This window comes from Pleurodeles waltl, chromosome 8 (genome assembly GCF_031143425.1).
Source record: "Pleurodeles waltl isolate 20211129_DDA chromosome 8, aPleWal1.hap1.20221129, whole genome shotgun sequence".
Classification (NCBI taxonomy): Eukaryota; Metazoa; Chordata; class Amphibia; order Caudata; family Salamandridae; genus Pleurodeles; species Pleurodeles waltl.
This window is the reverse complement of record NC_090447.1, coordinates 253,377,008-253,402,460: the sequence shown is the minus strand read 5'-3', so window position 1 is coordinate 253,402,460 and position 25,453 is coordinate 253,377,008. Positions and strand designations below refer to the sequence as shown.

The following is a 25,453-nucleotide window of genomic DNA, read 5'->3' as shown; positions in this document are numbered from 1 at the left end:
GTGATTTGCCCAGAATCACAGGATGTTGAGCTGACATCACTACTCTAACCTGGCTCCCCCAGCTCCGAAGTCAGCAGCTCAGGCCGTTATACCACATACTCTCCCCCTCCAGACATTTTTCATTGAGGCAGTGAAGTTGCCTGACTGGACTACTCACGTAATATTTAGCTTTTATGTAAATGTCCAGAAACGTGTGCTGACATTCAGCGTGTATGTCAGATGCATGTATAGCGCACAGGACTCTTTTTGAGTCTGAGTACTTAAATCAGTGGGATCAATCTCGTATGATCCTGGTTTACCATTTTAACAAGATGGATGAGTAGGACAGCTTCCCCAGCCAGAGGAAGTGTACAGCCTGAATTTCTCTGGCTGGAGGATAGAGATTCCGACACTAAAATAAGCAGAATGGATCTAGGGTTGCCTTTAGATTTCTGATGAAGACTTTGTTATCAAGGTGCTGCTAATTTGGTGGGTGCTGGGTGTAAAGGGAGGGAAGAAGGGGGGACTACAGTGTCTGCTGTTCCAGTTAAGGACAGTACTGTGTCAGGCCTCCCTTTTTGTCTTTTCCAGATTACTGCTTCAGGTGGGCTGGTAACAGCCAGGTGAAGAAATCTCTCACTTCATTGGGCTCAACTTTTGGCTGCTACAGTATAGAGACAGCCCCAGTGCTACTTGCTGTGAGAAAAATTACTTTAGTCAAAGGTTGTGTCTGGGACACTTGAAAGAGACTCACCTCAAATCGATTCCAAATACTCAAAGGATTGCTGTGCCACCACAGCTGGTATCTGCTTGATAGCAAGCCTGCCAGGGGTGAGTGAGAATCACATGAAGTCTGTACTATCTGCTAGAAGAGCTGTGGTTCTGCCTAGTGCGTAGAGGCCTGCCTGCTGAGAGATGAAAGGAGCCTATATACCCTTGCAAAGTAAGATACTGTCGAAGGGGCGAAGTCCAGAGTGTTGCTGGTTGGAGGAACACCCAAAGAAGGCATACAATCGGAGAGAAAAGCCTGGTACTACCCATGCTGGAGCGGATCTCTTAGTCTCTCTGTTGTTCCTGGTGTGAACCACTACAATTGCAGTGAGGCCAGGAGTGGCCTAATTGGGTTACACATGCCATGAGGATCACAGCAGCCCAAAGAGTGATATAAGTACTGGCAGGATCACAGTGGCCACTCAGGTCTGCAACTGCTGTGAGGTTCACAGAGGGCTTACTCTATTATGGGGTTAACCTAGACCAAATGGGGCTACACCAGCTGTGGAGTTCACCTTGGTCCAGTCAGTCTCCAACAACCGTTGAGCTCACATCTGCACAGTCAGGGCTGCCTCGGTCTCCTCAGCTGAATGGGCCTACATCTGCTGAGCCAGTGCCCACATGAGTACTTGTAACTCTGAGCGGCATTGGATTCATATAGGCAGCCGCATATAGGCAGCAGGCCATTCCAGGCCCCTTCCGTGGTCTACAAGTGACTACAGTTGAGAGCCATGGGCCTCTGCCTGCAATGAAATATAGCAACTGTATTTGTGATAGCTGAACTTGAGGGACTGTAAAGTGAAATCCTACCTGCTACACCACAAGGAGTAAGAACTTGAGCACATGTTTGAACTAAATATGTATTTAACTTTGTAGGGCATGCATCATCTGCAATTGAGCCTTACTCTATAATTACTGGGAGACAAGTTCATCTTGGATCACCCAGTTAAGAGACAGCGCAGCGGGGGAAAGGGGTGTAACAGCAAAAGAAAGTAATGACCAAGTTCACTGCCCTGTATGTTGGACTGGATTGTGAAGTACTGAGTAACACTGTGAAATTAAAAAAGTACTTTATTTTCTAAAACAAGACTAGCACTGGGATGGACATTGAAATTATTGGATTATTGGTGAGTTCTGAGCTCATGCACCATCCTCCTCCTCCCTGAGAAGTCAGTGACTGCTCGCCCGCAATAAACTGACAGTCAAGTGCGGAAAAGGGTATACTTCACCCAGTTTGCAGAGTCACAGTAGGACTGACTCCAGGACATCAGTGGCAAATTACCTCAGCTAACAGAGTTGGCCCCCAGCAGCCCCTGCCTGCACTGAGGCCCACCTAAGTGGAGTCTGATAATCTGCATGAAGAGCTCCTCGTGCACATGAACAGCTGCACATTGTATTACTGCATTTGTGAGCAGCAGTCTACCTCACTGCACTGTAATTGTGTTGACATATTTTGAGGGAGAGGCCTCAGAGCAATCTCAAAATTGGAAGCAGACTCAGCTTCACTCATCCTTGTGGGATGGAGTAAACACCCCTGAACTAATATGTGCACATTTTCCCTAATGCAGACCCAGGATGCAAACCGATGACCAAGCAGCCTGTATCAACATAAAGAGTATCTGCATCAATGTCGGAGGGGTCCTGTTGCAACAGAGAGGAGTAGTACTGGATTGCAAATTTTAACTTTCACACACCAATAGTCAGACCATTGAATTTCCCTGAGTATACTGTATGCACTCTTTTCATACCCCTAGCCCCGTGAGTGTACAAAATGTCTGCCACTTCATATGTGGGGGGCTTTCTGCACTTCTATGATGCATGTTCTGTAATAGATCAATGAACCAGAGCGTCCACACTTACTGGTATACATAGAGCATTTTTTCAAAGATCCTGACCCACTGCTGAAACATGCCCTAGTTTCAGGATATCCATTACATTTAGTTTTCCAGAAGAATAAATTGCATCTGCTGGCTTGAACGTCTGAGCCTGGGCCTTCAAGTCATCTCCAGAACTTGGGCTGGCTGCTGGAACTACAGGTGCTCCTGCATAATAATTAGGTGTTGACAACTTGTAAACATTCAAAAAGTTCCATTCTACTTTCAAACAACCTATTCATCAAACACTAATGTACTTAAAGTGCCAAAAATATTTTTTTAAATGCAAACAGTATATCTAACAAACTAGATAAGCAGACATTACCCAAGTATACATCTCCTCTCTTGCAACCCTAAAAAACAAGTTAAAGTGCAAATAGTGCTCATCCATCCCTTTTATTAAGCTAGCTGATTTTCCTATAAACTATCTCAATTCCAGCAGCATCTTGTACTTTAGTACGTTCCCCAAAGAGCCCTCTTACTCCTCCATAAACCTCCTCCATCAGCCGAGTCCTAGTCTAGCCAAACACCTCCCACATCATATTAAATCTCTGAATGGCCCCCACTCATTTGGCATAAGCCTCCTCAAAAGTCCAAGTGCTGATCATTTTACTATGCCAATGCGCATAAGTGGGAGCCCCTCCCGTTTTCCAACTTTGAAGGATCAAAGAACACACCACTGCTACTGCTATGGAAAAGAAATATTGACTATATTTAGTTAGATGATAAATTTCATAGCCTGACCCAAAGAGTGCCAGCATTGATCAAGAAGGGAATCCTACTCGCAAGATTTCACAAATTGCTAGAAAAACCTCTTCTCAAAAAATTTGGAGCGCTGGACATTCATAAAAGAAATGAACCCATCCTCCCCCATTTACCAATCCACATCGGGAATACCAATCCGGACATGAGGATATCATTTTATGCAACCTTGGTGGTGTAACAAGCTGCCCAATGAGATGGGAACGCCATTCTCTTGAAGTTGGTTGCTCAAATGGACCTATAGCCTATCTCTGAGCAGTATTACCGCTCTTTGATACCATAGCTACAATTTTCTAGTTGGTACACCTTAAGCAATAGGTCAGGAAGTGTAGCCTCACCCATGTGTTGGTGTAGTAATCTGTACCAATTACCTACACCTTTCAACTTTTTTTAAATATAAATGATGGGCAATATCATGCACTTTTTCTTTCACTGGGGTATAATTAGTCTTCAAAAAAGTGGATATCTGAAGGAAGCTGAACCACAATGGAATAATCTGACCGCAAATTGTTGGATTAATGTATCCCACATTATCAGATTTGAGTCTTTGTAATAATCCCTACATTTACTAAATCCTAGATCCTGCCATGTCTACACTGACTTACTGGAAAGATTCAGTCCCCAAAATTCACCATCCGACAGCAGTGTATTTACATTGGAATTTCCCAAATGTTAAAAAAGATTTGCAGAGGAGAAGCAAGTATCAGAAGGGTCTTATACGGCATTTTCTTGGAGAGTTTGGCCTTCCTAGGAAAAATGGGTAAACGTAGGTGGCTCTTCCCAGCCATGCCACTCATTAAAAATGATCACAGACTGAGTTGTTTACTAATATGGGGACCGCCTGACCAACTAAGGCAGCTTGATAATATGTTTTAAAATGTGGCAAAGCCAGAACCCCCCGGCCTATGATCTAGTTGCAAAGTTGACATTGGTTGTTTTTTGCCAGATAAAGCTTCAAATTATAGTGTCTACCTCATTAAAATAAGCACCCAGAATTTTGACAGGGAGATTTGATAAGAGGAATAAAAACAAAGGGAGAATAGACATTTTCATTAATGCTACTATGCCCATCTTTCCAACAGTTCTTTAGTTTTGGCAAGGGTTGCGCTATAATTTAATGAGAATAACTGTGAAAAATCATCTGTCACATAATACCTTGCAGGTCACTGTGGAACCTTCTGTAGGTCGAGAGAAAGCTCAGTGCAAGGCACATTAAATAAGAAGACTTCAGTCTTAGCTTGGTTAACATAATAACCTATTTGCGTGAAACAATCAGTTTCGTTCATAGCATTCATAATATTGCGAACTTCATCTTTTAAATATAGAATCACATCATGAGCGAACAGCTTGATTTTAGCCATCCCCTCCAAAGATGGTAAAATCATCTGTCTCCAAAGGATCCTGGAGGCCAGGGGCTCCAAAATAAAGAAAAAAAGTAGTAGTGAAAGAGGGCAGCCGTGGCAGTTGCCTCGCTTGATAGTAACCACCCCGCCTCGTCAGTGTTGATAATGCTTTTAGCATCAGCTCCCTGATAAAGCCTCTGAATCATCTTGATAACTAACGTCAGGATACCAAACTTGCCCAAAATATAAAAAAGAGCCCCCCAATTAACAAGGTCAAAAGCCTTTTCTATGTCTATCACAGGCATAACTGCTTTTTCCTTTTTAACAGAGAAATAATTGATAGCTTGCATCAATTGATGGCTATTCGTAGCCATAAGCTTTCCTGGCAAAAAAACACTATTCTGGTCAGGATGGATTACTGACTGTGCACATGACGTGAACCATATCTTCCCAAACTTTCATGGAAAGTTTATAATCAGCATTGAATAAGCTTATGAGGCGGTAGGAGCTAGGGTTTGTAGAATCCTTACCCTGTTTAAAAAGCTGATCACAACTGACTCTTTAAAACTTTTAGGAATAGCCTCTCCTGCTTGAATACTGTGAAAGAGGGTTAGGGGTAATGGCAACAGTTCCTGTAAGAAAGTTTTATATACTTCTATAGGAATTCTGTCCTCTCCACAACCTTAACATTAGCCATGTTATTAAGGGCTGTAGTAATATTTTGAGGCAATATTATTCCAAGTAATCTATCTTTATGAGTATCCAGGATTCATGGGAGCTATGGCTCCTCAAAATACCTTTCCAACTCAGACTCAGAGACCATCTCTGCTTCCTCTTAAATATGTTTATAACTCTTTAAAAGACGTCTGCAGTTCTGGTAGATTCTGTCTCAAGGGTCCCGGCAATGGGATCTCTAATTTTATTAACCAGTTGTTTAGTTTCTTCAGGAGTTAGCCGTCCTAGCCAGGAATTTCCCCACCTGCTGACTATCTTCATAGAGTTTCTGCTGGTACGCCCTTCCTCTTGCTATTTCCTCGAAAAAGAAAAAAATCCCTTAATTTCTGCTCTGCTTTGTGCACCTGATCCTGAAATGTCTGATAGATTAATGTAAAAGAGAAATGCCCTGCTAACCCCCGTAGGCATCTCCGAGCATCCTCTAAGGCTCCCTGACGCTCCTGAATCCTGACCATCTTAGCCTGACTCTGTTTTGCCTTATACGCAATAACCCACCAGCTAAAAGTAGCTTTAAAAGCTTCCCAAACTGAGAACAATGGAGCTGAATTACCATAAATCATAAAAAATGTGTGAATAAATTGCTTAGCATCCTCCACCCATGTCTGGTCCGAGAGCAATACCCTGTCAAATTGTCACAGAGGCCGGGGCCTTGGTTTAATATCTAAAATTAAGTTTAAATAAACTATTGAATGGTCTGAAAAAGGATTCACTGTTATCTCAATAATGTCCTTCCCCAGCATTAGTGCAGGGGAGGCTTCTAATAAAATAAAATAAATAAATATAAACTATGTTTATTATGGTTTTATTGTAAAAGGGGTGGGGCCAGGGGTGATGACAGGGACGGAGGGGGAGTGCACTGCACACACCCTCAGTGTGCAATTATGTTTGGCCGGTCATCTTGGGACCGGCCAAACACACATGCGCACAGGGCTCTCTTCAATCCTGTACTGTGATGCCGGGTGGAGAGAGCCAGCAGAGGCTCCCACTCTGCCTCGGAGCACCCAGCCAGGGCGCTCTGTCCCATCCTAATGCTACTTTCATGCCAGCAGCATGAAAGCAGCATTAGGATCGGCCGCAGGGCAGGCTTGGAGCCTGTGCCTGCAAGTATTGGAGCCAGAGGAGCAGAGCGTCGCGTTGCAGCGAAGAAGGTAAGTTTTTTGTTAATTTTTATTTTTTTTCCCCCAGTGAGCTACTACCGCATTAGTGGAACAAAAAAATATCTAGCTGAGGGTGTGTCAGAAATCTTGGAGTAGTAAGTATATTGGGAAAATCTGAGAAGAGCTGCCCACCACATATCTTCTAATGCTAGGTCTTGTTCAATTATGGCCATCGATTTGACAGTTCTGGGTTTTGCTTGTCTCCTATCATTATTAGAAGTATCAAGGCTCAAACATTGAACAAAATTAAAATTCCCACCTAAAACGAGAGCACCAACTGCCTGAAAAAAACAGATTGTATATTTGTTGCAAAGCCTCTGTGTCATCTACTATAGGCACATAGTAATTACAGAGATTAAGGGTCTCCCCTGGTATACTCACTGCAACCCAGATCCACCTGTCCTTATGATCCCTAACTATTGACTTCATCTCCCAGGGAACTGACCTTGAAAGCAATGTAGCCACCCCTGACTTCGCCACCACTGCAGAGGAATAAAAAACAGCCGATATAGTGTGTTTCCTGTAAATAGATCACCTCGGGATTAAAAGAAGCAAGCCATTTCAATAGTGCTCCTGCCTTCTGCTTGTTCAACAGCCCATTCATATTACGTGTAATAATTTTTATGGCCCCTCCCTCCCCTTGCAAAAATCAAGCCTCCTGCTGAATATACATTGCCTTGGTGCAACTACCATTTTCCAGTCAGAGCATGTGTGATGTTAATGGAAAGGCATGACGAGATAAGTCACTCTGCATATACTTAAATCACAATCTCAGCTGTAGATAAGTCTAGAGATTGGACTACAGCAGGATAAGCCAGACATTGCTTTTGTTTGCCTCTATTAATCATGTATATGCCTAATTTTTGTTATTTCTAAGTGCAGACTGTTTTATGGGTAAGTGGACTTGTTTTTACTGTTGATTTTCCTGATATTACTACAAACATTACCTGCAGCAAACACAATGCATGCAGTTCCCCCATACCTTGCAAAATACTCATACAGTGTGTCTTTACAAGTTCAGATCTTGGCTGATTCACAAATGTGGGGAACATTTTTAGCTATTTGGTCTGCTAACAGGGGACACTTTTATTTTGGTGCTTGGCCTATTTTTTGCCGCAGCCCATCCCTGGGTGCAGCTTGGTTTCAGTTAAATTGGCAGTAGTTAGACTCAAGCTCCCACCAAGCAAAAGCAAACACTCTGCTTTAAACAAGTGGGAGCTGTCAAACTGCTCCTGCTTGCTAAAATTTGAGTTTTCATCTCTTTTCCTGCCCACTGTCAAGGAAAGTGATGAAACCATCGCTCCTGGAAGCAGGCAGCTGCTATTTAAAGCAGCTCCCTGCCTCCTGGAGCAATGCCGGCTCCGGCAGGTGACAGGACCCGACTGGGACCACAGAGGCCTTGAGGCTCCCCCTACAGGCCCAAAAGCATTTACCTCATCAAAGTGTGTTTTCTATGCAGTTCCACCTTGTGAAGTTATTTGATGAAGATACTTAGACCTCACATCAGTTGGTGTGATTTCCCCTGTCTTTTTTGCTTCTTACCTCCTGTTTTGACTGTGTGCAGCATTTCGTTTTTGCTGGTCTTAGGACTCTGAGCACTTTACCACTGCTAACCCGTGCTAAAGTGCATGTGTTAACTGTGTACATTTTATTGGGGATTGGTTTATCCATGATTGGCATGTTTGTTTTACTAGTAAGTCTCTAGTATAGTGTACCATGTGTGCCCAGGGCTTGTAAGTAAAATGCCACCAGTGGGCCTGCAACACTGATTGTGCCACCCACATGAGTAGCCCTGTAAACCTGCCTCAGACCTGCCACTGCAGAGTTTGTGTGGGCAGTTCTAACTGCCATTTTGACCTGGCAAGTACACCCACTTGCCAGGCCCAAACCTTCCCTTTTACTACATGTAAGTCATCCCAAAGTTAGGCCCAAGGCAGCCCTGTGAGAGGATTACAGTACATTTAAAAGGCAGGACATGTACTGGTGTGTTTTACATGTACAGATAGTGAAATACTGCTAAATTCAATTTTCACTATTGTAAGGCCTATCTCCCCCATGAGGTACCACAGTGATAGCCTTGAAATATATTTCAAGTGTAATTTCCCATTAGGAGCATATGGAGATATGGAGTCTTTGGTGGGGTTGATTTTTAAATTGTAAGTTTCAAAATGCAATTTTTAGAAATTGGGCATTAACTTGCTTAACCATTCAGTGCCTCTGCCTGTCCGTGGCCTGTCTGTGGAATACACATCTGGGTCAGGATGACAGTTGGGTTGTTTGTGAATTACCTCTGGGCAGTCACACAAAGGGAGCTGAGGTGTGCCCTGCATACCCTGATGGGTCTTTCTGGGCTAGAGTGATGGGAGGAGCTTACACTTGCACCTGAATAGGGCTGTGCCTGTCCTTACTCAAAGCAGTCTCCAACCCTCTGGAGTATGCCTGGGGCCAGGACATGAAAGACAGGGTCTTGTGCACTACAAAGGCTTCTCTTTGAAGCTTGCCTACTTCAAAGACAGAAATGGGTATAAGTACTGGACCTCTGACCCAACTTAGAACACTTCAGGACTGAAGACATTCTGACAGGAAGAGCTAGATTCTGTAGGAAAGACTACCACTCTGCCTGTTATTTTGTTGTGCTGGCCTGCTGCTTGGTGCTTCAGTCCTGGGAGTGAAGTGACTGGACTTTGCTTTCTACATCCTGCTTTACAAAGGTTCTCCAAGGGTTTGAACTGAGCTTGCCTCCTATTAAGAAGTCTCAGGGGCACCAAAGACTTCATCTGCCAGTGCCTGGGCTCTTCTACGGGGGGCCTGACTTGCCAAGTGGTACCAACTTCTGTCCCTGGGCCCTTGGAAGTGTAAGCTTGTGACCTGGAGGACAAAATCCATGTACTGATGCGCTGCAGCAGAAATATTGACGCAGCGCCTGTCCCACGGCTGGAGAATCAGCACAGTGCCTGTCTCACTGCTGCAGAAAAGATACATTGGCTGTTTCAAGCAGTTCCATCAATAGTGTGTGCCTGGATTTTCAGTGCATCGTCCTTGGAGTATCAATTTCTCACTGCCCCCGCACCGCAGTAAGGAACCGAGGATGTGTGTCCGGAAGTCAAAGCATTGCCTTTCCTGTGAGGAAACAATCGATGCATTACCTCCTCTGCCAGTAAGGAACTGTTGCATCGCCTCTCCTGCGTGTAAAGATTCAACACATCACCTCCCCTACACAGTAAGGAACCGACGCATCACTTTGCTTTTGAGCACCTCACCTCCCTTTGGCCCACAGCTTTGTTTTTGATGCATCCCGGGTACTGTGTGGTAAAAAGATACAATCACTGTTTCCTATGGATTAAGACTCATTTCAACCTTTAAAAAGTTACATCTTTACTTGTGTATGTTGGATTTTTGTTGTTTTGGTCTTGGCTTCATCAGATAAATATTGGCTAGTATTTTTACTGTGTTACTGTGTGTGTGTGTGTGTGTGTGTACAAATACTTTGCACATTGCCTCTGAGATAAGCCTAACTGCTTGAGCCAAGCTACAAAGCAGGACAATAGGGTTTATGTTAGTTGTGTTACTCCCTTACCCTGACTGGAGTAAAGGTCCCTACTTAGACAGGGTGCAAACCACTCAAGAAACAATCACATTGGCAAAGGTATGGGCACATAAGGTCACTGAAGACATTTCCTTTGCATCCTTTGCATCCTTTACGCAGCTGTAGGGTAGGAGATGCACTCATGGACGTCACTTAGGGGTCACCAGGAATAGCAGCTGCGACCCCTAGCTCGTCCCTTGCAACCCCGGCTACTGCCTTTGCGACCCCTGGCCTCAGAGGTTGTAAAATCTGTGTCAAAAGCACAGGAGCATCTCACATTTCCGGTGTCCACTCCAAACTCATTTTCTGCTCATTTTTATTACAATAATAGTGAATAACAACCTTTCCCCACTATTAGTGTAGTAAAAGGTGGAGTAGCTGAATCTGGAACAGACCTTCACTGAAATTTAAGATAAGAAAAATAAAATAGCTTTAAATGTAAGTTGTATGCATGCATGTGGGTGGGAGTGAATTTGTCCGAGAGAAGAGACAGTGTTTACATGTTCGAGCCTTTGTGTTTGCGTGTGGAATCATGTGTGTGTGTATCTGTGAGTGAGTGAGTAAATATAAGTGAGTAAGAGTGAGTGAGAGAATGTGAAAATGAAGGAGTGCAAGTGAGTGCCGAGCAAGTCTGAGTGTAAGTGAGTGTAAGTGTAATAAAGTCATACATCTGCTGCTGCCATGCCTCCATCGTACATGGATTAGGTACATTCCAGGAATGCAATGCACAGGACTTGGTTGGCCCAAAGAAAATACCTTATCTTGCCTTGGATCTCATCAAACCATTGTTGGGGGAATTCATATGGGTAATTTTGTTGTAGTTGTGCCCATTCTTTGGAGGTCCAATGTCAGCTGGCACATCAGCGGGGCAAGATTCAAGGAACAGGTAGGCTCCGGTAACAGTGATATATGCACAGCAAGGTACTGGGAACTCAGTCGACGGATTGGTGTCTTTGCCTACCAGTTCGTAGTCCCTGGTGGGCCCATTACTGGTACTAAAAGGGATTTTGTCCAGTATACCTGCAGCCCTGATGCCCACCCATACTGAGTAAGCATTTAAAGAATACACATCTTCTGCATAGAGGGCAATACGATCCTCTACCCCTTCAACCTACCAAAAGCCCTCAAACTGTGCATCAGATTGCACCCACATTGCCAAGGTCTCAATGGCCAGAGCAAACAATAAAGGAGATAGGGGGCAACCCTGCCTTGTACCCCTCTCTTTTTGAGGGTATAGGAAATAGTGCTGTTCGCCCACACTGTTTCTTGGGGTGCGCATAAAGCAGTTGTAGATATGTAATAAATTCTGGCCCAAAACCCATGTGATGTAAGACACCCCACCGAAAGTCCCAGTCTATCAAACTAAATTCCTTTTCAAAACCAATTAGGAAAAACACATTATCCCCTCGTAGGTGCTCCCTATGAGCTATCACGGTTTGGGTTCTGAGTACACAATGTCTGGTACTCATGCTGTGAAATAAAGCCAAATTGGGGGGGCGGGGCATGATGCTGATGGAGTGAGAGGTGTCTCTCCGAGCTCCCGGCCACACTCTGCCATCCAGCCCCAACCTGACAGAAGTCCAGCTGGTCTTGCCTTTCAGTTACTGCTTCCCCTGGCTACAGGAGTGTTCCGCATCAGGGAGGAAGCAGTGGATGCGTGGGGGCACATGAACCACGATGCGCTTCACAGAGCTGGCTGCTGGTGCAGAGACTGACCACAGATGTTACGGGTCAGAGTGGGAGCCACCTTCAGGGAGGCCAGACCATGCTGCTACAGCCCACTGGTGTTACGAGTGGGCCACCCTGCTATCCTGAACTGTGCATGGGTGCAGTCCTTGCCCTCCTTTCCTCTGGCTTGTCAGGGTCCCTGGGCCAGGCGAAACGCAGCTGGGATTCATGGGCAGGCACTGACCTACTCTGCATTGGCACATCCTTCTTTCCAGTGTCAGCGGATCGGCCCACCATGTCATTGCAGTGGTGGGTATCCAGTGGGGTCTTGGAGGGGCGAGTATTCTCTAGGCTGCTGTGCCTGAGTGTTGGGGCCGGAGTGCCTAACCCTGCTGCCCTCACCTGGGTCCCTGATGGTTCTGGACCCTTGCTTTCAGCTGCATTCCTGAAGGATTGCTTACGTTCACCAGAATTGCAGCTGTGGAAGGGGTTGGGGTGCCCGGTGGTGCCACAGGCAGACAGGACCTCCAGGTGATTCCCTTTGCTTCGGATGGTGGCATTCCCTCCCTCCTGTGTTGGAGAGGACTAGAACTGTGAGTGAAGGGGGCTCACATTGGGGAGTCCATTGACGCCCCATAGCCTCCAGTAACTGTGGTCTTGTGCCCCCCAGGGGGTCTGGTGCTGAGACTACTGTTTCCTTGTTCTTCCTGGGCCTGGCCCTCATTGTGGTTTGTGACCCCCACCATTGCAATAGTCACACCATCATGGGCACGCATTGCAAATGGCGGAACCCTTTTCGTGAATCCAGGAACACTACTGCTCCAGCGGAGATTGGTGCTGCAAGCACATCTGGGCCTTTGGGAAGGCTCCATCAGTCACTCTTGAGCCTATTATTTAAGACGCTAGGGAGGCCCTGGAACTCAAAATAGACACTGTTGTGGTGGATATTGGAATCCTCAGTGATGACCAGTAAAAAATGTCTGTGAAACTCTCTACCAATGAAAAGTCTTTCACTGACTTGTGGCCTGCTACTGGGGCACTAAAGGGCCAAGTGCTGGAGACTGAAGAGAGGTTATGTAAACTGAGTAGAGGGTTGAACACGCTAAGGGGCTGATCCAAAGGGATAACATATGCCTGGTGGGACTGCTGGAACAAATTAATGGTACAGACATTACTGTTTTCCTGGAAGGATGGATATGACACAAAATTGTCCCAGATGGCCTGCCCCCTTTCTGTGCTCTGGAGAGAGCGCATAGGGTCCCAGCTCAACTGCCACTACCGGGGTGCCTCTGAGACCACTGATGGCTAAACTGTTAAACTGTCAGGATGGAGACCACATCCTGAGACAGGCGTGGCGGGCAGGGACATTGATAACCACAAAGTGATGCTGTTTCCGAACTTTACTTTGGCTTTGCAGAAACAGTGTGCATCCTTCCTGGAGGTTAACAAATGCCTTTGCCAGATGAAGATCCATGCTGTTTCTTGTGAACCTTCGGCTCTTCGTCAGTGCGGGTGCACAATACTTTACCAGTCCGTAGGATGTGTGGGGTTGGATTGACCTGCAGTGGCAGGATGCTACGGCCTTGCCCCTGGACAGCAGGCGGGGCATGAGTGGTGGCAGAGTCTGCAGCATCAAATCAGAGGTATATTCCCTCCAAGCCCCAGTGACAACAAGACCAACAGTGAGGAGTGGCAGCAGCTGCGAATATAGCAAATTCTCTGGGCGAGCTGAGATAGATGGTACCCTCAGACCTAAGGCATGCTGCATTTATGGATCCTGGGTTGGACTCCGTGATGAATTTGGAGCCGGACCAAGAACTTCCTCACATCACTCCAAGGTCGAGGATGGCATTATTTAACACTACCTAACCATTGCCACACTGTGTGCCTCTGCATTGGATGCTGATGGGTGCTACGCTATGTCCAGTGGGGACTTCCTCCTCTAAGGGGGGTAGCAGGGTGGACAGCCTTGCCTCTAAACATTGCTTGTCTGAGCCGGATGGTGAGTAGTGGGGTCCAGGGGTAGTAGTGACTACGGTTCATGCTAACCCCACTGCTAGCTTCAGAGGGGGCCTTCACCACAACAGTTTTTTTTTTTTTTCTTATTTAGTTTGGATAGGGAGGGTGTTACCTTATTGTCCTAGGGGGTGAGGAGGATAATGTTGGATATTGTTTTGTTTAAGACTTTGTCTGTTGTCCGGTGATGGCATCTGTCTAGAACTGAAAGGGGAAGAAGGTATATAGCTCTGGGTACTGCCTTTGTTGTGCACAAAGTGACCTTTATATATACTCATGGCAGGGGACTACATGCACTATACATTTATATCCTGGAATGTTTGGAGCCGTAATAGTATGGCTAAGCGGTAAAAAGTGCAGGCTTATTTGAAACCGAGGAGTATGAACCTCGCTCACTTGTAGGGGACTCATTTGACTGAAGCTGATGGGGCCGCCCTCCATAAGCAGGGGCAGGGCCAATCATAATGCATGGCCTACTCAGCGTTTGCAAGGGGGTACTTATATTGGGGCATCCTGCGGTTCCTTTCCAAGTTCTGTTGACCCAGCAGGGTGCTTTGTACTCCTTAAAGGATGTCTGGGAGGTGGGGACATTACCCTTGTGAATGTATGTGCTCCCAATTCTGACCAGGAGCACTTCCTAGATAGTATCTCTCAGGTAATTGCATTACATATGCCTTGTGTGCTGGTTGTTAGAGGGGATTTTAATGGACTTGTCGGTCTTCAGCTAGACCACTCCCACCTTCCTCTGCCTGGGGCTCTGATTGTTCTGTTGGGTGCCTGGTGCAGAAGTTTGGAGATTGCCAGAAGTACTGTAGACTGGTGGACACATGGCAGGTGATTCACCCACAGACTCATGACTATTACTACTTCTCTGCACAACATGAGCTCTATGTTTGACTCAACACCTTCCTCTGTATGCCGGATGTATGTGTGGCAATTGTCCAGTCTGAATATTTAGCTAGAACTATCTCAGATCACAACCATATGGTCATAACCCTAGCTGGGGTCAAGTCCCCCACCAGTATTCCTAGTTGGCGCTTGAAGGTTGAACCCCTGGAAGATCAGGTGTTTCGCCACACCACAGGTGAGGGAGTTTGGACTTATTTTGAGGACACTGCTGGCAGAACCACCTGTGTCTTACAGGGATGGGATGCTTTTAAGACGGTGATCATGGGGCAGTGTATTGCAACACTGGTGGGGGTACGCAGCACATTAGTGTCAGAGGTTAACACTGCGGAAGAGATCCTATGAGCTGGAGAGAAATCTGCCTGAGCACCAGGATTTGCAAACTGCTAGAAGAGAGGGGATGGCTAGCAGAGAAGGTAGAGTGCCTCCGGTGCTTTGACTACATGGAACATATGGTGAAAATTCACGGGGAGAAGGACAAATCAGGGGCAATGCTGACATGGTTGGCAAATGCCGTTAGAGGAGGTTTGTAGAAATTGGAAATAGACAATGCAAAGGGGACCCACGTTGATGAGTAGGATGCCATTAATTAGTTTTTTAGGTGCTATTACGCAGACTTGTATGCCAATCCACACTGTGATAATGGTCGGGGGTTCGGGACTTTTTACATAATTTGCCATTGCCGACTTTCACTCAGGAGATGAGCAGTGACTTAACCCTCCAGGAAATTGCACTGGCAGTTAAAAGCACTGCCCGGGGAAAGATCTCTGGCAGCGACGGGCTCCCGGTGTGTTTTATCGAACATATATGGAACTCCAGGAGCAGCGTTTGGTGGAGGTTTTTGGGTGGTGCGGTGTGACTGTTCCTTACTGACTTTGGCTAATGAGGCATTGATAGTGCTGTGATTGAAGTCCAGGTGTGGTCATCATGATGTCAAGGCATATAGGCCCCTATCGATGTTAAATGAAGACCACTTGGTGCTGAGTATAGTGTTGGCACCTCGCCTATTACCATATATGCCTCACCTAATAAATGTGGACCAAGCAGTTTTATACAGGGCCAAAATTCCAGGTTAAACATATGGCGGTTAGTGGCTATGTTGCTATATTCTCCGAATATCACCACAGACGCCTTGGACATGTTCGTTGACATTGAGAAGGCTTTTGATAGTCTAGACTGGTCCATTTATACACTGTGATGAAACAGATGGGCCTAAGCCACTGGTTTATAGCATGGATGCGATTGCTATATTTCAACCCTACAGCGGGAGTCAAGACTGACTGAGTGATTTGTGGTGCATAACAGGTGGAGTTAGGCAGTCAGCAGGGCTACCTGTTGTCCACACTGTTGTTTACCATTGCTGTGGAGCATTTGGTAAGTGCAGAAGGAATGGGCTGTTCATATGTGGGAGTGATCAGTTGTAGCTTGTTGCATCATATTGTATGTGGATGATATGTCATTCTTCCTCAGGGATAGGTGCATGAATCCTGACAAGGCCATACAGATCCTCAATCGCTTTGGGATCTTGTCAGCCCTCAAGGGTAACTGGCAGAAGACTAACTTGTTTTTGACTCACCCGGATCTTGATGCCCCCCCAGTTACTCAAAGGGTAGCATGGGAGCCCCTCACATTTGAGTACCTTGGTGCCCCTGTAAACAGAACATGGTGGAGGGTAACATAGGGTGGCCTGGTGGAGGGTAACATAGGGTGGCTATACCATCGCTGTGAGCGATGTCAGGTTTCTGGAAGAGTCTTTCACTGTTGGTGTCTAGGAGAGTGGCAATTGCTAAAATCACCATTTCCATGGCTCCTACACTTGTTTGGTGCCCTGTTGGTTATTTGGGCTAGGGCAACCTTTTGTAAATTTGGCTCCCTCCTTACTGGTCCATTGTTAGGCATTGGATAGTGCTTACTAAGCTTCAGCGACTGGTGACTGAGGGGCCTGGTGGCCCCAGATCTCGAGTCCTACTATCTTGCAGACCAGAGCCAGTGGGGATGGCGCAGTGGGTTAACATGAAGAGAACAGGGGTGGCCTAGGACGTCACTGAGGACCCACAATACTGGTGGTTTGCTCAATTGCTCCTGGAGTCCCATTGGGTAAAGGCATCACCAGGTGACCTATGAGGGTGACCTAATACTGCTGGACACGTTGGCTGCAAAAAACTATACCACCGAACCCATATTCCCCTGATGTAACATTGTGATGGCTGTCCACCCTTCACCTACTGCATCACCGAAGCAACCTAGCTGAATGGGCAGAGCTAGATGTTGTGCAGTTGAGTGACGTATTTAGGGCTGGGGTATTGTTTTCCTTTCCGATTTTTGGTGTGCCCTGGGGTCACTTCCTGTTGTACAGAGTGCTGGTGGCCGCACTGAGCCGACATTGATCCTGTGATCTGGTCGAACCTATGAATCATCTGGGTTGCCATTTTATTTGTACCAATTAAAGTGGAGTATAATCGTCTCTCTGGCCTCTACTGGTCCCTGAGAACTGATATGGAGGCACCTCTGGCTGCCCTAAAAGATTTGTGGGACACTGATGTATGGGCACCCATTGCAGAGGAGGCTTGATTGAAGATGCTGGAGCATGCACTGAAAGTATCCAGGAATGCAAGATTCACATTGATCAGCGTCTATATTTTACATATGGCATACCTCACACTAGAGAAAATTATTAGATTCTTCCCTACTGCCCAGGTAACGTGCCCCAGGTGTGTATCATTTGGTGCAGGGTTGCTACATATGATTTGGAACTGCCCACAGCGTACTGGGGAGCTGCAGTTGATCTTGTCAATGATAAGACAGGCCGCAGCATTTCCTTGTCATCATTGGTATGACTCCTGGGGCTATTCCTGTGCATGGCTAAATCCAAGGTGACGTCCACATTTTTGGACCTCTGCCTTATCCCAGCTAAACAGCAGATTACCCTCAATTCGAAGTCAGCTTTAGGGCCCACACTTGCTAGGTGGGTCAGGGAACTGACTCAGTGGGGGAGCACGAGAGCATTGCGCTCATTACGGAGCTTAAGAGGGGCCAAGGTTCCATGGAGGTGGCTAGAGCATGGGAGGGTCTGGTAGCGGACCTTTGACAGTGACTCAGTCCCAGGGGGTGAAGATACAGTTGAATCACAGCCACCAGCGGAGTAACACCCTCGATGAGATGACTCACTATTTCCTAGGGACTCCTTGTGTACCTGCCAGTGAGCATTTTCCCTCCCTCAGGGTTCGTCAGACCTACAGCAGGGGCCTATAGAGCCATAGGACTTTACAAGCAAATTGTTTGTCCTTTGCCCTGTACTTTCACTTTCACCTAGTCAGTCATCACTACAGCCAGCATGGGTTAGATTAGAGGTGGGGGGTGTTAGAGGGAACGGGTTATTACTGGAAGTATGACCGGGTCGTTGGCCTTTATTTGGGAGGGTAGCAGCTACACTAGGAGAGGTATTAATCCTGTGTACACCAGTATTCTGTTTGCTGTTGGATGCTTAGGACCTCCCAACTTACCACTGTAGCTCTGCAGTATTGTTTCTGAAAATGGCAATTACATTTATTTACAGCCACATGGATCAGGTAGAGCATCTCACGAATAAGGCGGTTGGCCAGCACTTTGTCATAAAATTTGAGATCACAATGTATGACTGATATTGGGTGGTGTGAGGTGCAGTCGTCCAGAGCTTCCCCCTCTTTATTTAAAACCACTATTGTGGTCAGATCTAACCCATCAGGCATATGGTTGACGGCCGTTGCTTCGTTGTACATATCCAAAAGAAGCAGAGAGAAGAGGGCCTTTACGTATTGCCTGCTTGCTTGTCAGTTAATGCAGCTTCTACCTCCTGTCTTGTGAGGGACTATTCCATGTCTCTTCTGCTGGAAGCAGTCAAGTGCACCATGGGTAGATTTGCGATAAGGAGAGTCAGAGACTCCCTTCTGGGCTGCTTACTTCTGCCATACAAATGTCCATAATAGCCTGCAAAGGTGTTAGCTATGCCCCATGCTTCTACTGCCATTCCCCCAGCTGAGATCGCTACTGAAGAGATCCCTCTCGTCTCAGTCTCCTCTGTGGCTAGCTAATATAGTAATTTGATGAACTTATTTCCTCACTCATAAAACTGACTTGGGGCACAGTTACCTCAGGGAAATCTTATTGACTAGGAGCTGATGATCCCCTGTGACATCTCCACTCCACTTCTGATCCAGCTGCCCAATGCATGTTTCTAAATCTACCACCTGCTGCAATGTTTGATGGTCTAATGCACTAATATGAAACCTTACCACAAGTGGCAGCCGGTAATTTTAGGAGGGAGGAGGGCAGGCGGGCAGCACACTCACACTTATTCATTCACACATGCAATCACGCACACCCATTCACAACACTGATCAACATTCAAACATACATGCGCACAAAACATTCATTTAAAAAACACACACACACTTACCTTCAACGCAGAGGTCCCAGGAGGGATTGGGACTGCTGCCTTCCCTCTCTGGCTGACCTTAGGTCAGCCAGAGAGGGAAGGCAGCAGTCCCAACTTCTTCACAGAGTGGGATGGGGTCAGTGAGACTTCTAACCCCACCCCACTCTGTGATGAGGTGTTACTGATTGACACTCGCCCTAGGCGCTTCTGGGCTTAAACCTGAAGCGCCCAGGTCGAAGTCAATTGGTGACGCTTCCCCTTGTCACAGAGGGGAAGGGCCTCGAGACACCTTTGCTGAGCTGAGGGGGTCACGCCCATAGGAGCTGTGACCTCTTCATCCCAGCAAAGTTCAGCTCAGGCAGCCAAAAAGTTGCGCAAATCACACATGTCTCGCTCCTGGCTGCCTGATCTGAACATGAAGAGTGTCTGTCAGGCTGACCTTTGCTCATGCTCACTCTTCATGAGGGGGCAAAAGGTAGGGGGCATGGCCCCTCCTGCCTAAAGGACGGTCCGTGGCTGCTTACCACCCCCACATATATGCCTTAGCGGCCTCCCAGAGAGTCCCAGTGGATGCAACTGTGCCTTTGTTCAAGTCCATGAATGCAGTTAGTTCCTGCAACAGGCTATGAACCTCATCCGTGTTTGCTAGGTGTGATGCGCACAATTGCCATATTGCTTGTGAGCTAGAAGGAGACCCACAGCTTCGCCACCATGGGTGAATGACCCGAGATCCCTCTAGGAAGTGTATATGCTCTAGTTGTCTGGGTCATTTCTGTAGCTGGTATAAAACGTTAGTCTAGACGCGAGAGCATTTTATGTGCTGCCGAAGTGTGTGTTGAATGCCTTCTGCCTCGTTGCCAAACAGGCCACACGTTGCATAGCCGGAGGCCTGCTGTCCAGGTTTTGGGACTGGCCACCTTTCACGGGAAGGAGGTCGGATTGTGTTGATTTGAAACTGTCCTCGCATGGGGTCATGACCATATTAAAGGCCCATATGGGTCTGTAGGGCATCTCTTATTGCCTCTTTTAGATTTTCTGTATTTAATAAAGGATTACTAGAAGGGTTACAATGAGCATTCTCTACAAACATGCCAGGAACTAAAGAATGCTAATTGGTAAATTCTGAAGTGATGTATATGATCGTAAGATTTATGTACATTTTGCTTTGATAACAGCTTATATTTTATATAACACACTTTTTCCGTGTCTGTGCACTGTTAATAACAGATGCTACTATTACTCAATTCAAGGTAATGAATTTACTGAACTCTGGGAGGATTGACAACAGGACTGCCCCGGCCGAGATTCGAACTCGTGACCTGCCAATGACATCTTTGTGATAGTGGTATATTGGCAAGTCAACCTAGGCAGTGCTTGCGTGCCTCTATTGGGTATTAGGTGACTCGAGAGGACGGTTTGCTCCCAGGTTGTTAGTGGGATTAAAGACTCAAGAATGTCCACTAATCAGACAGCGGGATCCCTCCTCGCACTATGGGGCGCTGAGCACATACACGCTTGGTTTGGGCCTGCAGTCAGCTGACTGGAATGTGACTGGCCGGAGTTCACAGGAGTAACATGATAGGGTAGCCGCCTGTCAGTGGTTTGAAGGCCTAGCAGCTGCTTCGTACATCCATTAAGTGCATGAAAGTTGTTACTGAACATGCGATTGACGTTAAAAAGGGTGAGAGGGTGTTGACATGGACATGGTAAATAAACGACGGCTAGAGCTTTCATTTTTTATTTCTTTTTATTTTTAACAGATGTATGAAGATTCCACAACTCTTCGGGACACGTGAGTCGCCATTAATTTTTATACAGAAAACGGGTGTGACAGCATAAGCTGGTTGTGACGGGAACCCTTCTATTAAACAGCAAAGTTACTGTCCATATTATAACAATGTAATTTTCTTGTGTAATGTTTGGGGGCAAACTTAAAACTATTTATAAATATAAGGAAGACGGTTCATCAATAAAATAAAAATGCAGCAGCCTAACGACTACTAAATGCCGAGATTTCTGATCGTTTTTTATTTACAAATCTTGCCGAGTAAAAAATCTATAACTTTCCTATTTTTTGTGGGTATGTTTGCTTTCCCTAAACTTCTCCTGTAGATTTGGAATCACAGAGTTAGGACAAGTGTACTTTCTGATGGAAGACAGTTTTGCATGCTATCGCCGAAAATAAATGGGGGAGGTTGGAGTGATTTTTCCGTGTAACGTGCACACTTACACCTAGTTTTTAGCCGATAGTTTGGAAATGTAGTTATTGTGTGGGAAAGCAATACAAATGTAAGTAATGTGTGTGAATACTCAAAAAGTTAGAACTTCGTGGGAATTCCCAACCTTTACAATGGTCACTCCCTAGAAAATGCCCATGTTCCAAAAGCTGGTAATTTCTAGCTCACCCATTTTCCAAATTGCCATGTACATTCTATGGAATGGGAAGCTCTGCAGTGCCTGAATCTGTCAATCGTGATCTTGGAATTCTGGGTATAAATGGCACAAATGTAAATCTAAATGAGATCTCATATTTATTTAATTAATGCTTGAGTCACAATATCTGCTATGACTTTTTATCCTAAAATTAAAAAGCATTCTTTTAATTATAAAACTGGGAAATCAAATGGCGTTGTAAGAAGGTAATTAGGCTGAGGGAACTCGTTTCTTTTTGCAAAATATCAGGCTTCAACGTGAACTTTACAAAATCTTGTGGAAAGGAAATAGTTGACCCACGCAGTAGCCTAGAACCACTTGTTAACCTTAGTGTAGTATAATCACAGTGTAGTATATTGTTTATTTAAGACTGAATGGCATCCTTAGAAACTGTTTAAAACCAACTCCAGGAATGATACATTTATTTACTATGTCAATATGATGTTGTTTGATGTAGAATTTGAGAGAAACTTAAAAAAATAAGTTTTAAATTAAACGTTACTTGCAATATTAATTCTTATCCATAAGCAATTTAACTATACAGTTATATCTGCTGCTGTACCGATGGCCTTATTAGAATACTTTGGCATTTCATTCCTTGGATTAATCAGTTTCATAAGTTTCGTACAACACCTAGGACCTTATTTAGAGTTTACCGGATGGGATGCTCTGTCAAACCATGGAGGGTATCCTGTCCATCGTATTACAAGAGACGTATGCTAGAATGCACTTGTAATATGGCGGACAGGATATTTGCTATTTTTACTATGTGACGGAATACCTTGTCTGTCAAACTCTAAATAAGGTCCTTAATCAACATCCACAAAAATTATTTCACAACAGTGGTTCAACAGTGATCAGTACGTAAGTACAACACCATATAGGTCAATCTACAGGGAAAGGTATGGTAGGTAAATGTTTGTTTATTGGGCAGTTAATCCATAAACATCGATTAAGACAAGGATACAATACAATCAGTATCAAAAAGTCACCTAATGCAACAAAAATTTACATAGCGAGTTATGAACGTGACATACTTAAGAATAAATAAAACAGAGATACAAATAAAATAGGCTAGTCAATCCCAATATCTCATCATATGCACATAGCGCATATAGTTCGGCAACTAAAACATATACGATTACGCGTAAAATGCAAAATAGTGAACATGTGGGATGGGCACATAAAGTGCAGTTCATGCAGCAATAAAAAAAGAAAATCTTCATTTGACTTCCCATTAATAATCGCCCCCAGCCAGCCAGTGTCCATCACCTAGCATATAGGCTGACGTGTACCCTAAACAGGAAACACACGGTGTACACCACCTAGCACATAAGCTGACATATAGCCTAAAAATGAGATAACTTTATGAAAAAATGATGATACGAGTTATAGCAAAGTCATAGGCAAGTACATGTTAGATCCAGCATTTTAGCATGTGCATTTAGTGCACATTGTGCGACCATTGATCTACCAGTTTGGTGCCTGAATAATAATAATAAAGTGCTTTCTAGTGCTCAGCCTGATGGGATAGGAGCCTATGAAGCATCCAGGACCCTAGCAACCTATCAGTTACGAATACTTATGACTTGTCCGGGCACCCAGTTGCCATTCGTCTGACCTCCCCCCCCTTTGTGGCATACAACAGATTTGGTGAACAACTTAAACATTTCCAGGAATTGTGTCAGTCTAATGTTCATATAGCCTGGAAGGGAAACAAAGTAATGAATAAATAATAATCCAAAATATAATAAATCATAAGCATGTACATGTCCATCCCAGCTTTTTGTGGTGTGCAAATAGTGCAAATTGTGCAAATCAAGCAACCATTAATCTTTTCGATGGTGCCTCAAAAATAATAATAAGGTGCTTACTAGTGCTCAACCTGATGCAACCCATCAGGTGCGAATACATATGACTTATCTTATCTGGGGACCCAAAAGCCATTCCCCCTCTCCCCTTATTAGCACACAATGGCCTTGGTGAGCGCGTGGAAAATTTCAAAGAACTGTGTCAGTCTAATATTTAACCTTGTGTCTTGGATCCAGTCACTCCACCAAAGCTGATCTGGATGACCTGAACCCTAAGTTATTAAATTATTTTTTCAGCAGACTGCTTTGCTGAGTGGCCAGTGCGGGCAGATACATATGATATGCTGTAACATCAATTCTACCTTGTGACATAGACGGCATTTCTTATCCCCAATTTGGCCCTCTGGTCTCCATTTGGGGCAAAGATCTAATGTTGAAATATCCCCCAGTCTTAGTGCCAAGAGTTTCTTTTCTATTTTCCAATGATAGGTGGCTTCCAGGAGAGGTGACACTTTCACAACTATATAAGATTTTCAGAACGAACTAGCCACCCATGGGACCACTTCACCACCTGGTATTTGTCAGCTATTCCACTTTGCATTTTCTCAGATTTATTAACAGCCTTTTTAAAGGCAGAGATGGATATGCTGCGTTTCCATAGGTTGCCCGGGTCAAGCGTCTCAAGACTTTCCTCAAGAAAATATTGGTACTTGGCATTCCCTCATTTTATATTGATTTTGGCCCAAACTAAATTGGCCAGCGTACCCTCAGCGTCTGTCCTCAGTTTGTGGCAGCTTTTAGCAAACGCCACAGGCCTGTCAAGTGACTACTTCGTTAGTGAAAACTCCAACCTTACCTGGGCAGGCAATGCAAATTTTTATTAATTCCTCTCCTATCTTATCCTTTCGGGTGTTGGGGGCAAACTCTTTTGCAGTAGATGCCCCGCAACTTCCACATGCTCCTTGCTTGGCTACTGGAAGAGGTTAGGGTTAATTTTTCCCAAAACTAACCGTTACAATGGATGATAAGTGTTTTTTTTATGTGGAGCACATTCCCTACAGGCCTTTCTATCAGTGCCGCTTTCCCCTTGGGATTAACATATATGTTTACAAGAGTCAAGGATTGGTGCAAACGCTGGGACCACTCATCCAGTCACACAACTAGAAGGCCTGGATCTTCAGTGTGAAGTTCTGTACTCTCTATTAGCAAGTTAATGGTAATGTAAATTGCAAGGCCACCCTTTGCCCTGCCAAAAATGCGACTTTTCTCTGCCGGTTTCCTGAATTGCTTCTATCTAATTAGTGGTATACTGTCTTGGGACCAGGTTTCCTTGAGCATTATTATGTCAAATGTATATAAGAATTGCAGATCCTCAGGATCCTCGGCCTTTATTGAAAGCCTACCTATGTACCAGGAACAAATGGTCAGTTCTTCCTGTGCAGAGGCAACCGGTAGTTACGCTACTCAGTCTCTACAGTTTCCCTTTTTGAGCTAATACTGATGGCAACCAACACCAGTTACTTTGACTTTAATGATTTATCATTACCTTCTGCTGTTGGAATGATCACTCCTCTCCTCCTATCACGTACATTTTTACAGTATGCTGAGCTGATACATATTTAGGGCCAGATGTACATAATTACTGAATTGCAACTCGCAAATTGCGAGTCCGAGAGACTCGCAATTTGTGAGTCGCAATTCAGTATGCAGGATGGTGTCCCTGACACCATCTGCGACTGGCAAGGGGGTTGCAAAGGCCCACCTCATTAATATGCAACTCGCAGCACTCACAGGGATGGTGGCCTGCTGGAGACAGCAGACCACCATGTCTGTGACTGCTTTTAAATAAAGCAGTTTTTTTTTTTTGTAATGCAGCCTGTTTTCCTTAAAGGAAAACGAGATGCATTACGGAGCAGGCAGTGGTGTATGGACCACTGCCTGCTCTGAAAAAATGTTTTCCATGCCATTCACAAAGGGGAAGGGGTCCCATAGAGACCC

General features: G+C 45.2%; 1 long non-coding RNA gene across 1 annotated transcript in view; it reads left to right on the top strand.

The window, feature by feature from the left end:
- The window catches only part of LOC138249080 (uncharacterized), a 102,931-nt gene that overhangs the window by 3,704 nt on the left and 73,774 nt on the right, over positions 1–25,453 (top strand). Inside the window, exon 2 of the long non-coding RNA XR_011194703.1 lies at positions 20,972–21,003. This is a non-coding gene — a long non-coding RNA (uncharacterized lncRNA). The remainder of the gene's footprint in view (positions 1–20,971; positions 21,004–25,453) is intronic.